This window comes from Capsicum annuum, chromosome 12 (genome assembly GCF_002878395.1).
Source record: "Capsicum annuum cultivar UCD-10X-F1 chromosome 12, UCD10Xv1.1, whole genome shotgun sequence".
NCBI classification, from domain to species: Eukaryota; Viridiplantae; Streptophyta; class Magnoliopsida; order Solanales; family Solanaceae; genus Capsicum; species Capsicum annuum.
This window is the reverse complement of record NC_061122.1, coordinates 202,484,433-202,500,785: the sequence shown is the minus strand read 5'-3', so window position 1 is coordinate 202,500,785 and position 16,353 is coordinate 202,484,433. Positions and strand designations below refer to the sequence as shown.

General features: G+C 32.0%; 1 pseudogene; it reads left to right on the top strand.

Annotated features, from left to right (window-relative positions):
* Nucleotides 1–2,043: 2,043 nt before the first annotated feature.
* Nucleotides 2,044–16,353, top strand: part of LOC107848970 — a 22,028-nt pseudogene continuing 7,718 nt past the window's right edge.

The window sequence follows — 16,353 nt, the reverse complement described above, 5'->3', positions numbered from 1 at the left end:
ACTAAAAACATTAATCGCATGTTAATACTTCAATAGGTTTCCTTATTTTCCTTAAAAATTAGGTGGCGACTCTGTGCAAATTTTTATTCTTTTAGAGTCTATTACGTCGTGCTCGTTTTAATATCAGGTAAAAATAGGGTATGGCAACCTTAAAATGTCTACAATAACTAAAATCCCAAAACTTCTCTGAGTGCTCTAGCTCCCCTAACACAATAGCTCTATCCCCTTCATCATTTGAGAGCCTATGAAAATACGACTGCCATCTTTTCTTAATGTGACCATCCTCCACTAACACTCTACTATCCTCCCCCTTAATGCAGTTCACCTGATCGAGCTCACGACCCTTTCTCTCCATATCCTTAGCGAGCCTAAACAATTTTTTTCCCTCCTTTCTTCTCCAACTCTGCATACAGCCTCGGAAATTCTGTCGTCTTAGCTGTCGCAACTGCTAACTTAGCCTCCTTCCTAGATAACTTGAACTCTATCCTATTCACCTGTTTCTATTTTTCATCCTTACTCTCAACAAACTTAGCAGACGCCCCTTTCTTAGTCTCTAATTTCTTCTTAACTTTTTCATTCCACCACCAATCCCCTCGATGATGCTCGGCCCAGCCCCTGGAAACACCCAACACCTCACTAGCATTCTCCCTGATGCACCTAGCCACTCTATTCCATATACTATCCATGTCCCCCGTACACTCCCCTCTTTATTCTCGCCACCTTCTCCCCTATCTCCCACGAATTCACCGGCGTCAAGCTGCCTCACCTAATTCTAGGTCGACCCTCTTCACCCCTTCTCTTCCTATCCTTCTTTATAACCAAGTCCATCACCAAGAGCCTATGCTGGGTCAAAAGATTCTCACTCGGGATGACTTTACAGTCCTTACACAACATCCTATCCCCTTTCCTAAGCAGCAAAAAGTCAATTTGGGTTTTGGCTATCGGGCTTCGAAAGGTGATTAGGTGATCGTCCTTCTTTGAAAAGGTCAAATTCACCACCAGCAGCCTAAAGGACCTTGCAAAATCCAATAGAGCAGTTTTCTCTTCATTTCTCTCCCCAAAACTAAAACTACCATGCACATTGCCAAAGCCTTCCGGTAATCCCCGATGTGCCCATTAAAATCACCTACTATAATAATTTTCTCCGAGCTACAAACGCCTCTCATCTCCTCATCCAAAGCCTCCCAAAGTCGCATATTCTCCTCCCCATCCAAGTCCATCTGTGGCACATAAACACTACATACGTTTAGGGTAGATCCCCCAATAACCAGCTTAATAGTCATCAACCTATCGCTGATCCTCTTAACCTCTACTACCTGACCTCTAAGATCTTCATCTACTAAGATGCCAACTCCATTCCTATGCCCCTCGCTCCCAGAGTACCAAAGCTTGTAACCATCCACATCCCTAGCCTTAGACCCTACCCACTTAGTCTCCTAGACATACACAATATTAATCCCCCTCTTTCTAAGAATCTTCACAAGCTCTTTGGACTTACCCTGTAGAGTCCCTATATTCCAAGATCCAATCCTCAGCCTACCAACTCTACTATCACATCTTCCTCTACCACCCCTAACGCCAAACCTTGCCCCCCTCCCATATCCGCCCTTCCCTCTTTCCCCACCCCCACAATAGCCCCCACCCCAACCCTTTCAGACACGAACCTATCCAACCATCAACTCCCACAGCCACTACTCCAAGAAAAATAATAAATGATAGTGACAAAGCAGCACCAGGAAATACAAGGCACACGCAAATTAGAAGGAATAATCAAGAAAAATAAGTCACTTCCACAACTCAAAAATAAGTCCAGAGATAAAATAATCAGGAAAAAGTGGATATCAAAGTTTAGAAATCACCGAGTTAGTAAATTGATGCAGAAAATTCTTGCCGGAGCAGGAAAATATATAGCACAGTAATGGCCTAGCACCAAGGGAAGCAATATAAATAATAAAAAGCAGTGCAAGTCACCAATATACGACAGCAGACAATCCTAATAAATTAAACGCAATTTAAGATATAGGAGATAATACGAGAATTAATATGAAAGGAGGAAATAACAAAGGTTAGAAGTCACCGGGTTATGCCTGTAGTCCAAGTTCTCTTTTCTAGCGTGGTATGTTGGATGTTGGATCCCGATAAGCTGATGCAGAAACTAGTCGCCGGAATATTATCGCTGGAGTGCCGCCAAAATCAAATCTGGTACTGTCGGACACAGATCTGGTCGGAACCAACAGAATCTTCAGATGGACCCACTGGAATTGGTCGCCTGTGACTAGAGCTATGCGCTGCCTCTATCACCGGAGTCGAACCGACGGTGACCTTAACCCGCTGGAGAAAGCAGTGGGTGGTTTGAACGACGGAGAGAGAAAAAAAGAATGAGAGAAGAGGATAGAGAGAACTGGAGAGAAAGAACGGGGAAGATGACTCATAATAAGGTTAGGTTAGTGAACGTTAGGGTCCTTTGTACGTCCTAAATAATCTGAAAGAATTTTTTAAAGTTATTTTTAAAAGAAAAAAGTAAAGACCAAAAATAAAATAAAATTACAATACACATAAAATCATACCTAATTTTAAAATGATAAAGGATATGGAGAGATTGTGATGATTTTGGACTCAATAGTTGGTTTCACTTATATACAAAAATTATATAAACGGGAGGGAAGATTAAAAGTATGGAGTTAAAATTAATTAATGATATTTCACAATTAACATGACCTAATAAAAAGAAGAGTTACAATCATTCATTATTATATTATTAAATGTTAATTATCTTAAAATTAAATAAAATAGCTAATTGATAAATAATTTTTAAAAATAAAAAAAAATTCAAAAATTTGTTAAAAAAGATAAATAGGAATACTTGCCTGTGACATGCCACATAAGCAAGACCTTATTCCTTCTTTATATATATACTAGATGATGTATCCCGTGCTATGCACGAGCCCAACGTTTTATTGTTTAATAATATTTCATAATTTATTGTTAATTAAACATCTTCTAAACCTTTTAAAATGAAAAAAGAATATAAATATATTTTTTTGTGTTATGACAAAAAAAGAGACAAATTTTCGTATATTATTTTTCTTTTTCATTATGTTTATTTATTTTTGAGATCTTAGTAAGATCTCAGAATTCTCAATCACTTTTTAATAATACTTATCAAATTTGGCACTTTGCATGATAATTGACAGTATATTAATTTTTTTAACCTGATTTATAATATTATTATATAGGTTTTAAATTTTTTATTTTATTTTTAAAAGAGTTGTACACCACTAAATTTAAAAATTGATCAAATTATCCTAAAAATATTATTTATAACATAATTTCTTCTTAAATTTAAAATATATAGCTATATTTTTTTTAGTATTTTCAATTATTTTAAAAATTTTAGTTCCTTTGTAATAGAAATTATTTATTTTTCATATTTTTCTCTCTTTTCGTTTCTTTGTTTGTTTAAAGAATTCTTAATTATATATTCATGTATTTTGAATTTATGTAACATTGAATTTTTAGTGAATCATAAAAAGCATTAAACTAAATTTGATCATAGATGAAGTAGTATGCTCCTACATAATGATACATCTCATGATACTTATATAAAATGATTATATATTTTTCAAAATTTTTTTGAACTTATTTTCAAGTAGTGTATTAAAGAGGGAGGTCTTTTCATGTACAATTTGAGAGTATTTTAACATTTTATTACAAAATAATAACTTGGAATAAAATTTTATAATATTTTTGATTGGATAGTTGCCAACTAAATGCAACTATTGAAATTCAAAATTTGTTAAAATTATATTAATTTGAAATAGTATAATAAACATTAAATTGTAGATTACTTTGAGAATTTTCTTTTGGGTTATATAGCTAAGATGAGAAGTGAGAAGTAGTGCATTTTAGAGAAGAGAGAAAAAGATTGAATGGAAAATGGAGTCCACAATGATATTAATTTGAAATAGTATAATAAACATTAATTTGTAGATTACTCTGAGAATATTCTTTTGGGTTATATAGCTAAGATGAGAAGTGAGAGATAGTGAATTTTAAAGAAGAGATAAAAAGATTGAATGAAAAATGGAGTCCACAAAAAGAGATGAATTTTGGATGATGAATTTGTATTGTGAAATGACTATAATGCCCTTGGTCGTCCCATAACTCACTCTTCTCTCTCTCTCTCTATATATATATATATATAAAAAATCTATAATTTATAATCTATAATATATTAAAAGTGTGAAGACCCTTAAAAAAGTGATTTGAACTTTTTGCTCTTCGTTAAAATACTCCGCAATAGACCAAATCGTCTTTTTACTGTAATCTAATAATTTTTAAAATTAAAAAATTCATTAAAATCTAATTATTCAAAAAATTTTCCTTATTTAAATTATGTACCTAAAATTTAGAGTTTTTTTTTTGAAATAGTGTTTGTATGAAAAAGTCAATCGTTTAATAGTACAACGCAGGTCTTTCCTGAAATAATGTGTACTTTTTTGAAGAACGAATTTATTTATATTTTAACTACCTACATATGTTATTAAATCCTTGAAGTAAAGTTATCCATTTAGGTAAAGTTTCGTTCATAGTTAATTTTATTTGTAGTTTTCTTAGGTTTAGTTATTTAATTTAGGTAAAAAAAATATCATCATATATTTTGCATTTTTACATCAATTAGAATTTCACTTATATATATATAAAAAAAATTAATTCTATTTGAATAATATTTTGGATCAAAATGTATGAGAACATACCACCACTTATACTTTTTATTCTTAGCTTGGTATTAATTCAAGTTGTCTTTTTTTTTTCCATTCATTATTATTTGTTTGAATTTTTTGCCCTTTATTAAAAGTATCTGCTTTAAACAAAATTATTTTTCCACCTTTTTCCTCCAATTATTATACCAAAAAATAATTTTAAAACCTAAAAGATTGTCCGCTTTCTACATGACTTTTTAATTTCACTTCTTTTTCTTCAATTATCATACCAAAAAATAATTTTTAAAACTAAATGATTGTCGGCTTTGTACGTGACTTTTTAAGTTTATGGGAAACAATTAACTTTTCTTTCATTTGGTTTAGGATTCTTTTTGTTTTTCTTTGTTTAGGAGTTTTCCTTCTGCGATTTCTTCTTCACTTGATATTTAATTTGGCTAAGAGTTTTATTCGACCGATTATTCTTTGATGCACGGATTCTTCTTCTTAATCTTTTCTTTTATGCAGATCCTACATACAGTATTACTAAAAAAAGGAGAAGCATGGAGAATGATGGTTTGATATAGTTTCTTCATATCTTCTTCCTTCCATTCTGTATTAATGTTATATACACATTGATTAACTATGACATTATCTTTCCCATCTTCTCAAGACTATTTTGCATATGTGGGATCATAATTTTATATATTTCATGTTTGCAAAATTTATAATATTTGTCTTTGGTGTTGTTCAAGAGCTCTTTCTTTCTACTTGCATTATTATTATGTTAATCTACTTTTTGTACCAGAAACTGACTTTGTTTACTCGATTATTTGTAGTTCCGCCTCTTTTAAAATGGGTATATAATACCAAAGTTATCGCTGTAGTTCATGGTCCTAGGGAGGTAATTTCACATCTCAATTGATCTGTCGATTCGACTCTTTTTGGATTATGAATCAAATTTTTGGTTATTTTTTGGCATTATGGTCAGGGTGAAGTGATGGTTTTGAACTGAAAAATAAAAGAGGGAAGTTGATCATGTAGCAATTTGTGTAACATTGTCTTCCACGGTGAAAGGAGAGTGGCATCGTAATTCAAAATATACGAACTCCTCTATCAGTCGTGCCATGTGAAATTGCCTTCCTAAATAATTCATCACATAATTTTATTGTTCTTATCTATTGAAATTTTCCTTTGATGCAGTAAAGTAATTAATTGATCAGTAATTGATGCCTAACAAAACAAAAGTAAAAATTTTGATTGGCTTAGTGCATTTTATTGAAAAGGTAAATAGTTTGATTAATAATAGGAACATCTCCAATATACAAGCAGTATACCAAAAATTAGAAATTACCTCCTTCACTACCTAGCATCACCGGTTGCAATTCAAACCATCTTAAAAACTCACATTATAAGAGAGTTTCCACTGGACAATGTACATCTTCACGTGGATGCTTGAAAATGAAGCATTAGCCGCCATATGTAATATTAAGATAGCTGTGAAGAGACCATAAGGAAGATCGGGGCATGGTGTAAAAGAATTTACTAACGAGACCGTATTGATCCCGAAGCTTCAGCCCAGAAATTTTGTGAAACTACTGGGATATTGCTTTACAAGAGAGGAAAAGATACTTGTCTATGAACTTGTCCCCGACAAAAGTCTTGGCTATTTCTTATTTAGTTGGTTTCAATCTTATATAATTATTTCATAGCTATAATTTATCGATATGGAAACGACCTACCTCTTGCAGAAATGTGAATGGTAAGGCTGCATAATATAGACTCAATATGCTTTGCTGCAGTGGTGGAGACATCTTATACAAAGGGATATCAAATGAGATCAGTGGTGGACCACCTCACACGAGGAATGTCTCCAGAAAATTACACCGTTTAGCTAGGTAAAATTTTAGTTTTATGTATTTAGTTATATGTTGACTCCCCTTATTTTTTGTATAGTTTTCTACTTTTTCATGTTTTGACATCTATTAGCATGAGTATAGTGTGAGCTTTGTACACCGGGTTGTATTTTTTTTGGCCTATCATAGAGATATATTTTCTTAATCTATTGACAATCTAGCTTTTGCAGCTTACATTCTGTATTTTACATGAAGTACTTTTTAAAGAAAATTAAGAGTTGTTGTTGCCTATTGTCTTTATTATTATTTGGTACTATTGGATTTTACATTCATTTTACGTAAATAAAACTTTGTTGTTGGTAAGCGTTTGAATCCAGAAATATAGCAGTCACTGGACTGGTCGAGACGTTACAAGGTTATAGTTTATAGGTGGGATTGCACCTGGAGTAGTTTACCTTCACAACGATTCTCATCTAAGAATTATACACCATGACCACAAAGCAAGCATTATGTTGTTAAATGCAGAAAAGAACCCAAAAATATCAGATTTTGGAATAATAATGATATTTGGTGAACAAACTGCAGAAATTATAAGCAGAAATTGTTGGGACATAGTAAGTATTGAATCTGTATATGTTGAGTTGTTGATATATCCTTGTTTCTTATCTTGGTTAGCTTCAGTTAGATAGATCGTGGTAAGGTTTGTTTCCCCCTTTTTCTCTTTCTTATTTCACATTGTCACTTTTACATGTTTGACGTTCTAATTGTGTACCAGCCTGTGGACCATAGGGGTTGACTTGAAAGATGGTTCATTGTAAAGCTAGCCTTAAGTAAATGTTACACCAGAATGGAAAAAGAAAGCTAGGGGCTATAAAAGAGTGAGATCAAGATTCAATATTGAGGCGCATTTTGGGTTAGCACCCAATGAGACAAAATCGTCAAACTTGAAGGTTGGCTAGGTTGAAGACTTTTGTAATTGGACCTAGACCGTTGCAAATGGTAGCAAAGCAATATATTGTATTTTCCCTAATATGATGCTAGGATAAAGCTCAGTAGAATACTGAGTCCCCTAGGTATGAAGGACGAGTACGATGGCTCACACACCACTAGCTTATTAAGAGCAATAAAAGTTAAATTCAGCATCAACTTTTACCTAATTTTTCTAAGTAAAAGTTCAAAAAGACAAAATATGAGACTTTAAACATATACATAAGATGAAAGGACACTACACCTTTTCAGTTGAGCTTAAATCATTACAACTTGTCCACTGAATCACTCAATATACTCACACTTTCGACTTAGCTATGTAAGTTTTACATTCATAACTATTAACTTTTTTTTCTTATCTTAGTCCATTTGTAAATGAAATTGATGCTAGCTAATTTTAAAAAATTTATGCATAAATCTTGTAGGTTTGGAAGAGTTGGAGAGTCGAAACACCACTAAGCATAATGGATCCAACTTTGGGATAACACGCATTACGAGTCAACTTAACATGATAGTATAAACAATCTATATTTGTAATTAAATATATGTAATATAAAAGTGATTGAATGAGGTATTGTTCTCTATTTTATGGACTTCTTTTTTATATGTAAAACTCACGTGCAACGCACGTATTCTATACTAGTATATATATATATGTGTGTGTGTGTATATATATATTGATGGGACAGTACTGCCCTCCATCAACACATCAATTAAATATTATTTTCAAAACTTTAGAACCAATGAAATTAAATTTACTAGTCATTTTCAACTAATTATATATCATTTGTAACAGTTTCTTTCGTTTTTTTCATTTTCTTAGAATTGATATTATCTTTTTTATTCTTGAATGGAAATATTAACAAGTCAAGTAGATATCCTCGGGTTTTGTGCTAATATAAAATTGATATATAGTTTGTTCAACTCTATTTATGTGATGACATTTAATTCATTTGCACTTACATTAGCAGCAACGTCAAGATTTTCATGAAGGGATTCAAAATGTAACTACAAACTAGCTAAAGATGATTCAACATCTATAATATGTACATAAAAAATAATTTTAATCATGTATAAATAATATAATTTTTCATCAAAGAAATTCGCAACCCCCTGAGTATATCAGAGCCTAGGGGCTTTCATGGCCATTATATAATAGATCTGAACTATTCAGCATAGATATGATTTTTCTACTCATGGAAATGGGAGATAAGAGTACTAAGAGTACTCAACTTGAAGAGGTAGATATACCTCAAAATCTCGACTTGTTAAACAAATGGACTATTTTAAAAGTTGATATAAAAATCATTTATGATTATGGTTGGTTTGATAAAGTTTTTTCTAAACAAATGATAAAGACAACTGGACAGTCTTTATCATTAAATTCACCAGAACAAATGATTCGTTTATTAAATAAGCGAGATATTGATTTGCATAAGAATCATTATAAGGTCACCACTAGAAGACCTATTAAATGAGATGAAATTGAATTCCCATCTACGTGGACCTTAAATTCAGTTATATCCCCTAGTCAGGCTACTAATGATTTGACAAATAATGAATTATCGCATATTACTCAAAATCTGAATGGTAGAATTTGTATTCAATTTGATGAAAATTCTATTGTTTATAACAGACATTTATTTTCTTCTTTGTCTAAATTATTACTGGCTATGCATCATATTTCTCCTATAGAACCATTATATGGTCCAGCTAGAAGTCATGCAGTCTCCTTGCATACGATTGACTCTGCTTCTACATGGTTGGTAGACAAAGTTAAGTTCAATTCTCGAAAAAATATTGTTCAAGATTATGATAATATCTTTGAAAGGGATATTCCTACTGCTTCTGAAATGAACTTTGATCCAAATGATATGTAATGATTCCACACCAAAGTAATTTTAGTCCTGGATCTCAGGCACGTAGCTATATTAGAAAAGAATTTTTTGATAAAAAATAGAACTAGTTTAGAACTTGCTTTTTGAGACTTACAGTCCTGATGAGTTTAATAATATTTCTCAAGAATTTTATAAAATGTGTGCATTACATAATCAAATTATGTATTTTGTTCCTTGGTTTATAATCACTTATTTGCCTTTATAGGTCAAGGTGTTAGAACGTTCATATCAAGATGGAACTGGTAATATAGTTAAAACTGTTTACCATCCCCAAGCGCCTTTTATATTGCCTAATAATACTGGTATTACTTTTTCTGCATTTCAAAAATTCATTGATAATGAGGTTGCTTAGGTTACTATAGCAGAAATTTATAACCTGATTTCTCAAAATAATTATTTGAGTTTATATGTAAAAGTTTGGGGAGAACACATCTCTTCTCTTGATAAAAAACTCGATGAGTTAATTTATTTAATTAAAAACTGAGTATTACTCCACAATCTACTGAAGGTGGTTTATACACTTGCCTATACACTTATTCATACAGTGATTTAATTAAAAAACTGGGTAATAGTCCACAATCTACTGAAATTGCCTTTTCTTCAGGAAGCAAAATAGAAGATTTGATGACTAAAACCAGTATTCAAAACCCCCCTGATATTCAGGGATTTCAAATCAAATTGCCTTTAAATGATTCAGAATAACTTCTTGATAAAAAGCTTTTTGGTTTAAATATTGGACCTATTGATTTGTCTAATGCTTTCGCTGATCAAATAGAATCCACTCCTAATCCTGATTTACAAAATCAGACCAAATCAGAGCTTAATAAGCTCAGAGGAATGATTAGAAAACAACCAGGTAAAAATCCCAGGTATGCTGATTTGCCCCGTATGCAAACTTATTACTATCCGCGACCCACTCCTCATGATGTTTTGATAGAGAAAAGGGATTGGAATCAGACTAATACGTCTTATAGCGGAGATGATATTTATGAATATAACCTAGATGGATTAACTAAGAGGAAATTAGCAATTCTCGTACACCGCATTATGATGTATGTCACAGTAGGTAGAGCCCCCAGTGATAAGAACACAAATAAAGTTATCTATAAAATGATAGTTGCTGGTTTTATTGGCCAACTTCGTGGCCGGTGGGATAATTTTCTGACCCTTGATTAGCGAAACTCAATTTTTAATGTTGTAGCCACTTCTCCAGGGGTTGATAACTTAGGAAGAGCCCTAGTTGAAAATAGGGAAGATGTTGTTTATACACTTATTCTTACAATTTTAGAACACGTTAATGGTAGATTCACCAATTAGTATGAACATATTCGAACTCTTTTGAATGGGCTTAGATGTAAGACCTTAGGAGAATTTAGGTGGTATAAAGACACCTTTCTTAGTCGGGTCATGGAATTACCCAAAAATTGATATGAGCACTGAAAACTAAGTTTATAGATGGGCTTCCTTCACTATTTGCTGAAAGAGCGCGAAGAACTCTTAGAGGTTCCTATGGTGAAATTTCTTGGGGAAATTACGCCTATGGTCACTTGATAGCAGCATGTACACAAGAAGGATTGAACTTATTTAATGAGTTAAAGTTATCTATACAACTTAAGATTGATAGTCTTAAAGAAAAATCTCAGATAGGAGACTTTTGTACTCAATTTGGAATATCTGAATCAGCTTTGACTTGTAAGAAGAAAAGTCATAGGTATTATAGAAATGATCAACCTTATAGAAAAAAAATGTAGATATAGATCCAAGGAAGAACGTGAGGCTAGGAAAACTTATCGTAAGTCTACTAGATTTACGAAAAATAGGTCTAAATGAGATCTTGTCAAAAATAAGTGTTACAGATGTGGTAATTTTGGACATATTACTCCAAAATGTAAGCTTCAAAAGCTTAAATCCTTAGGTCTTGCTGAAGAATTGCATGATCAGGTTTATGGGTTGTTATACACCTCAGGATCTGAATCCGATTATAATTCTGAATCAGAAAATAAAGTTGATTTACTTGATTTATCTGAAAGTGATAATGCTAATGCTTTTTCTGATCGTCAAGGATATACATGCACTTGTGATGATGCATTTTATAATTTACAATCCCAATTTGAAGATTTAAATATACAAACTATTTCTTTTGATAATATTTTAGAACCTTTGAAAGAAGTTTCAGATGAGAAACTATGTGAAAAAATTATTAATTTATCTACTAGTTCAAATTCTAGTACTTTAAAAATTGTTGATAGCAGTCCTTTTAAAACAGTAAAAAATTTTGATTATTTTATGCCATATTCTTTATCAGAAGTTAATAAGCGTCTTGCTATAAGTTCTACCCCTGGTAAAGATACTTCTTTTAATGATTTAAAAATTAAAGTTGAAAACTTGAAAAAAGAGATTAAATCTCTTAAACAAAATCGAATGATGTGTGATCACAGAATTTCGCAAATTGAGAAAATATTTTTGAAGAAAACAATAACGATGGCACTATTCAGAAATCCCTTGATTTAAAGAATGATTATTTTTTGGGAATGATGCAAATTATTACTATTCATAAATGGTATATTAAATATACTATTCTGATTGATAATCATTTTCAGATAACTTATATTGCTATGATTGATAGTGGACCAAATGTTAGTTGCATCCAAGAAGGATTAATTTCCACAAAATATTTTATATAAATCACTCATGTAGTTAAATCTGCATCTGGACATGCTCTTGATGTAGAGTATAAATTGCCTAATGCTCATATTTTTCAGAATAACGTATGCATTTCACATTTCTTCGTTTTGGTAAAAAAAACCAGTTATACCCTCCAATTATACTTGGAACTCCTTTCATAAATGTTATTTATCTTTACACTCATATTGATGCAAAAGGATTTACTGCTACTTATAAGAATAAAGAGATCTTATTCTTTTGTTATAGATTTCATAACTAGAGATATTAATGCTTTAATTGATATGAAACAAAAGCATGTCGATTCCTTACAACTTAAATTACTTAGCACAAATATTTTTGATACAATAAAATCTGCTAAGGTATAGCAAAAATTAAATTAATTTTTGAACAAATGACTGTTGATATTTATGCTGATCACCCTAGTGCTTTTTGGAATCGCAAAAGCCATATTGTTACTCTTCCTTATGAAGATAATTTCTGTGAGGATGATATCCCAACGAAATCACGACCTTGCAAAATAAATGCCGAATTAGTTGAATTTTGCAAAAAAGAGATTGACAATCTATTACAAAAAGGTTTGATAAAGCCTTCAAAATCTCCTTGGTCATGTATTGCTTTTTATGTTACTAACGCAGCAGAGAAAGAACGAGGTGTTCCCAGGTTGGTTATAAATTACAAACCTTTGAATAAATATTTAAAATGGATTAGGTATCCTATTCCAAATAAGAAAGATTTATCGTCTCAATTATATAATGCCAATATATTTTCAAAATTTGATTTAAAATCTGGATATTGGCAGATTTAACTATTCAAAAAGCATACTTATAGAACTGCTTTTACTGTTCCCTTTGAGCAATATGAATGGAATGTCATGCCGTTTGGTTTGAAAAATGCCCCTTCTGAATTTCAGAAAATAATGAATGATATATTTAATCCTTATATGGATTTCATCATTGTTTATATAGTTGAAATTTTAGTGTTCTCTAAAACATTTGAATTACCTATCAAGTATCTAGATATTCTTAAGAAAATTGTTATACAAAATGGTTTGGTGATATCTAAACCAAAAATGAATTTGTTTCAAACTGATGTTCGATTTTTAGGACACAATATTGGTCAAGGGAAGATTACTCCCATACAACGATTTATTGATTTTGCATCAAAATTTACTGATGTTATTACTAACAAGACTCAGTTGCAGAGATTCTTGGGAAGCTTAAATTATATATCCCCTTTTTATAAGAATCTATCTCGCGATTTAGCCCCATTATATGATAGGCTAAAAAATGATTATAAAGGTCCATGGACCACTGATCACACAAATCTTGTTAAACGTATTAAACAAAGCGTTAATTCTTTGCCTTGTTTAACTTTAGCTAATCCTGCTTGGCAAAACACTATTGAGACAGATGCGTGTAATATCGATTATGGCGGAATACTAAAATAAGTTAATCCCCATAGTAAATCTGAATACCTAATAAGATTCATTCAGGAAAATGGACTAATAGTCATAAAAAATATGCTACGGTAGCTCGTGAAATTCTAACTATTGTTAAATGTGTTCTGAAATTTCAGGATGATCGTTACAACCAAAATTTTTTGATAAAAACTGATGCTCAATCTATGAAGTGTATGTTTGATAAAGATTTTAAACATGATGCTTTGAAATTAATATTTGCAAGGTGGCAAGCTCAATTAGCCCCTTTTGATTCTGAAATTCAGTATAAAAAAGGAATTGATATATCTAGGGAATATCTCAATTGAAATAAATTTTTATACATCCTTTCTTACCGAAAAAACTATGATCACCGTTTTAAAGATAATTTCATTATATAGAGATATACAAAATCTCATAATCAAAAAGGTTATCCATGATATGATTGAAGATGAATTTTCTACTCATGATTATGAAGAAATTGAATTTGGTATATCTGACTTATCATACCATTTACAGTATGATTGACCCTCCATGGCAACTAGCCAGAGAAAAAGGAAAAGGTAGATCAAGAGGAAGATCATTCTTCGAGGGAAGATCGTCCCCAGGCAGATCATATTCGCAAGGATCGTCATACAGATCTTCATCTAATTCCCCAGTCATACAAATGGGAAATAAGAGTTGATAAACTCCAAAGTATCGCAGAAAGGTGAATCCTCATCATCCTTTTCAATTCATCTGGACGATATTTCAGAGGACAGTCCGTTATACGGAAAACTGCAAGCATATTTAGTAGCCCAGACGCAAAGTGATACATTTGCCTCAATCGCTAAAGACAAGGACAACGATGATATCAAGTCCTATGAACAACTAGAGAACAAAGAAATAATATTTCTTGTTGAAAACTTTGAGATTCAGAGGCAAAATGGACCGGGGAAAATACTCCACAAGTACGTGATAAATAATTTATATTTTTTGGGTGATTCATACAAGACCCGTACTTATTATGAGACTATTCTCATTTTCATAGGTAGTGCAGAATTCAAGCATTTTTCTGGATATAATTCAGACGAGAATGTTTATAACTTCTCAAAAATTGTTATTAAACGGATTATATCTGTCGAAGATTGGGGGATGACCATAATGACAGAAAAAAATATCTTGCTCAAAGACTCCCGCATAAATTTTACTTATTGGGACTACATTCAAGTCTTTAATAAAGTGGTTTATTATAACAATGACCAGTATAAACATACTTGGTTTATAAAAGTTTGTGCAAAGATATTTGCAGAGCCGATTCCAAATTAATTTTTAAATTGGTCGTCCTATCATGGCCCAACTATCCAAATACTGCTAGATCCATTTCTTAAGTTATACAAAGAATGGATAAAAATATCCCCACAGTTAAACGAGTTGTATCATGCGGAGCATGTCTGCAATCTAGATAAAATTGATCAGATATATTTCTTCATTGAATTTTCTATCCCTTGGATACATAAATGGTCTCTAGAATTGAGATTCACAAAATAACAAATCCCCTGATTAAATAGGGTATTCTATAATAATTTTTGGGATAAATTGATGCGAAAGGATCCCAAGATAAAAAATTTGTATGGACAAGAGCTTCTAGACTCTATTGAAAATATAGTTCGAGAATATCTAGCACCCTCCCGAAAGGATATTATCGAGGATAGAACAATACAACACATCGCTAGAAGAATCTCTGTACATGATGGAGATTGAATCAAAATGATAGAGAAATACTTGGAAGAATTCAGGAGAAATCTTCTTCGATCCATTAATCAACCTAGTAAGTCGGATACTTCAATGAAAAGTATGACCAGCGATGATATCGCCGAAGAAGATATTCACGACTCTCAACCTATCTCCTCAGACAAACCACTATCTGAAGATGTCATTGCAAGGACAAAAGAATTTCTTAAAAAATTAAAAGGAAAAAATAAAGTATGATATATTGTTTACAAAGTAATTACACTGTGCACGGGACACGGATATGGGACCCATAGTACTGTACATAGATTCCTACACAGTAGATACACTGTGTATGGGACTCGGATGTGGAACCTAGAGTACTGTATGTAGATTCTTTTTCTTTTCTATATATAGACGCCTTCATTTGTTAGAGAAGACACAAGTTTTTTTTGGGTTTTCTTTTCTTTCTAAGCATTCTCTCTCTGGCTCTCTTGTACATTTCCTTTCAAGTTTGAATAAAAGTTTGCCGCTAAATACTATTCTGGCCTTACTTCCAAGCCATTCAAGGTATTTATTAACTCTTTTATTTTAAGTTTTATATTACTCTCTCTCCCTCTCTAGCCGTGATTATGTCCGGCTAAGCAATTTCATATCTATGTTGAAGATCTAACTTCTCTTGTATAATATCTATGAAAAATCCAGACTCTATTAAAATATAAGAAAATTTCTCTACAGTTTTTTAACTTGGTTCCAAAATGGTGGTACAATCGAAGTTGGTACAACTTTTGTTGGCTTTATCTTAGTGACTACGTCTAGCAAGCCGTGAATCTTTAAGCCCATTAAAATTGAAGAAAAGGACGTCCTTTTTCATGGTTAGAACTGCTAGATACATGGGCTCAACTCAAGTATGTATTAAATTCTGAAAGACCCTTTGTTCGGGTAAAAACTCTCATACAGTCAATAAGCTATATGAAATTCTTATATATTTCGGTTGATTTTTCCGATATTAACTTATAGGTCTGTATGGCCACGCGGATTACTGCCAGCCCTCAGATCCTATAATTAAATTAAAAGGAAAA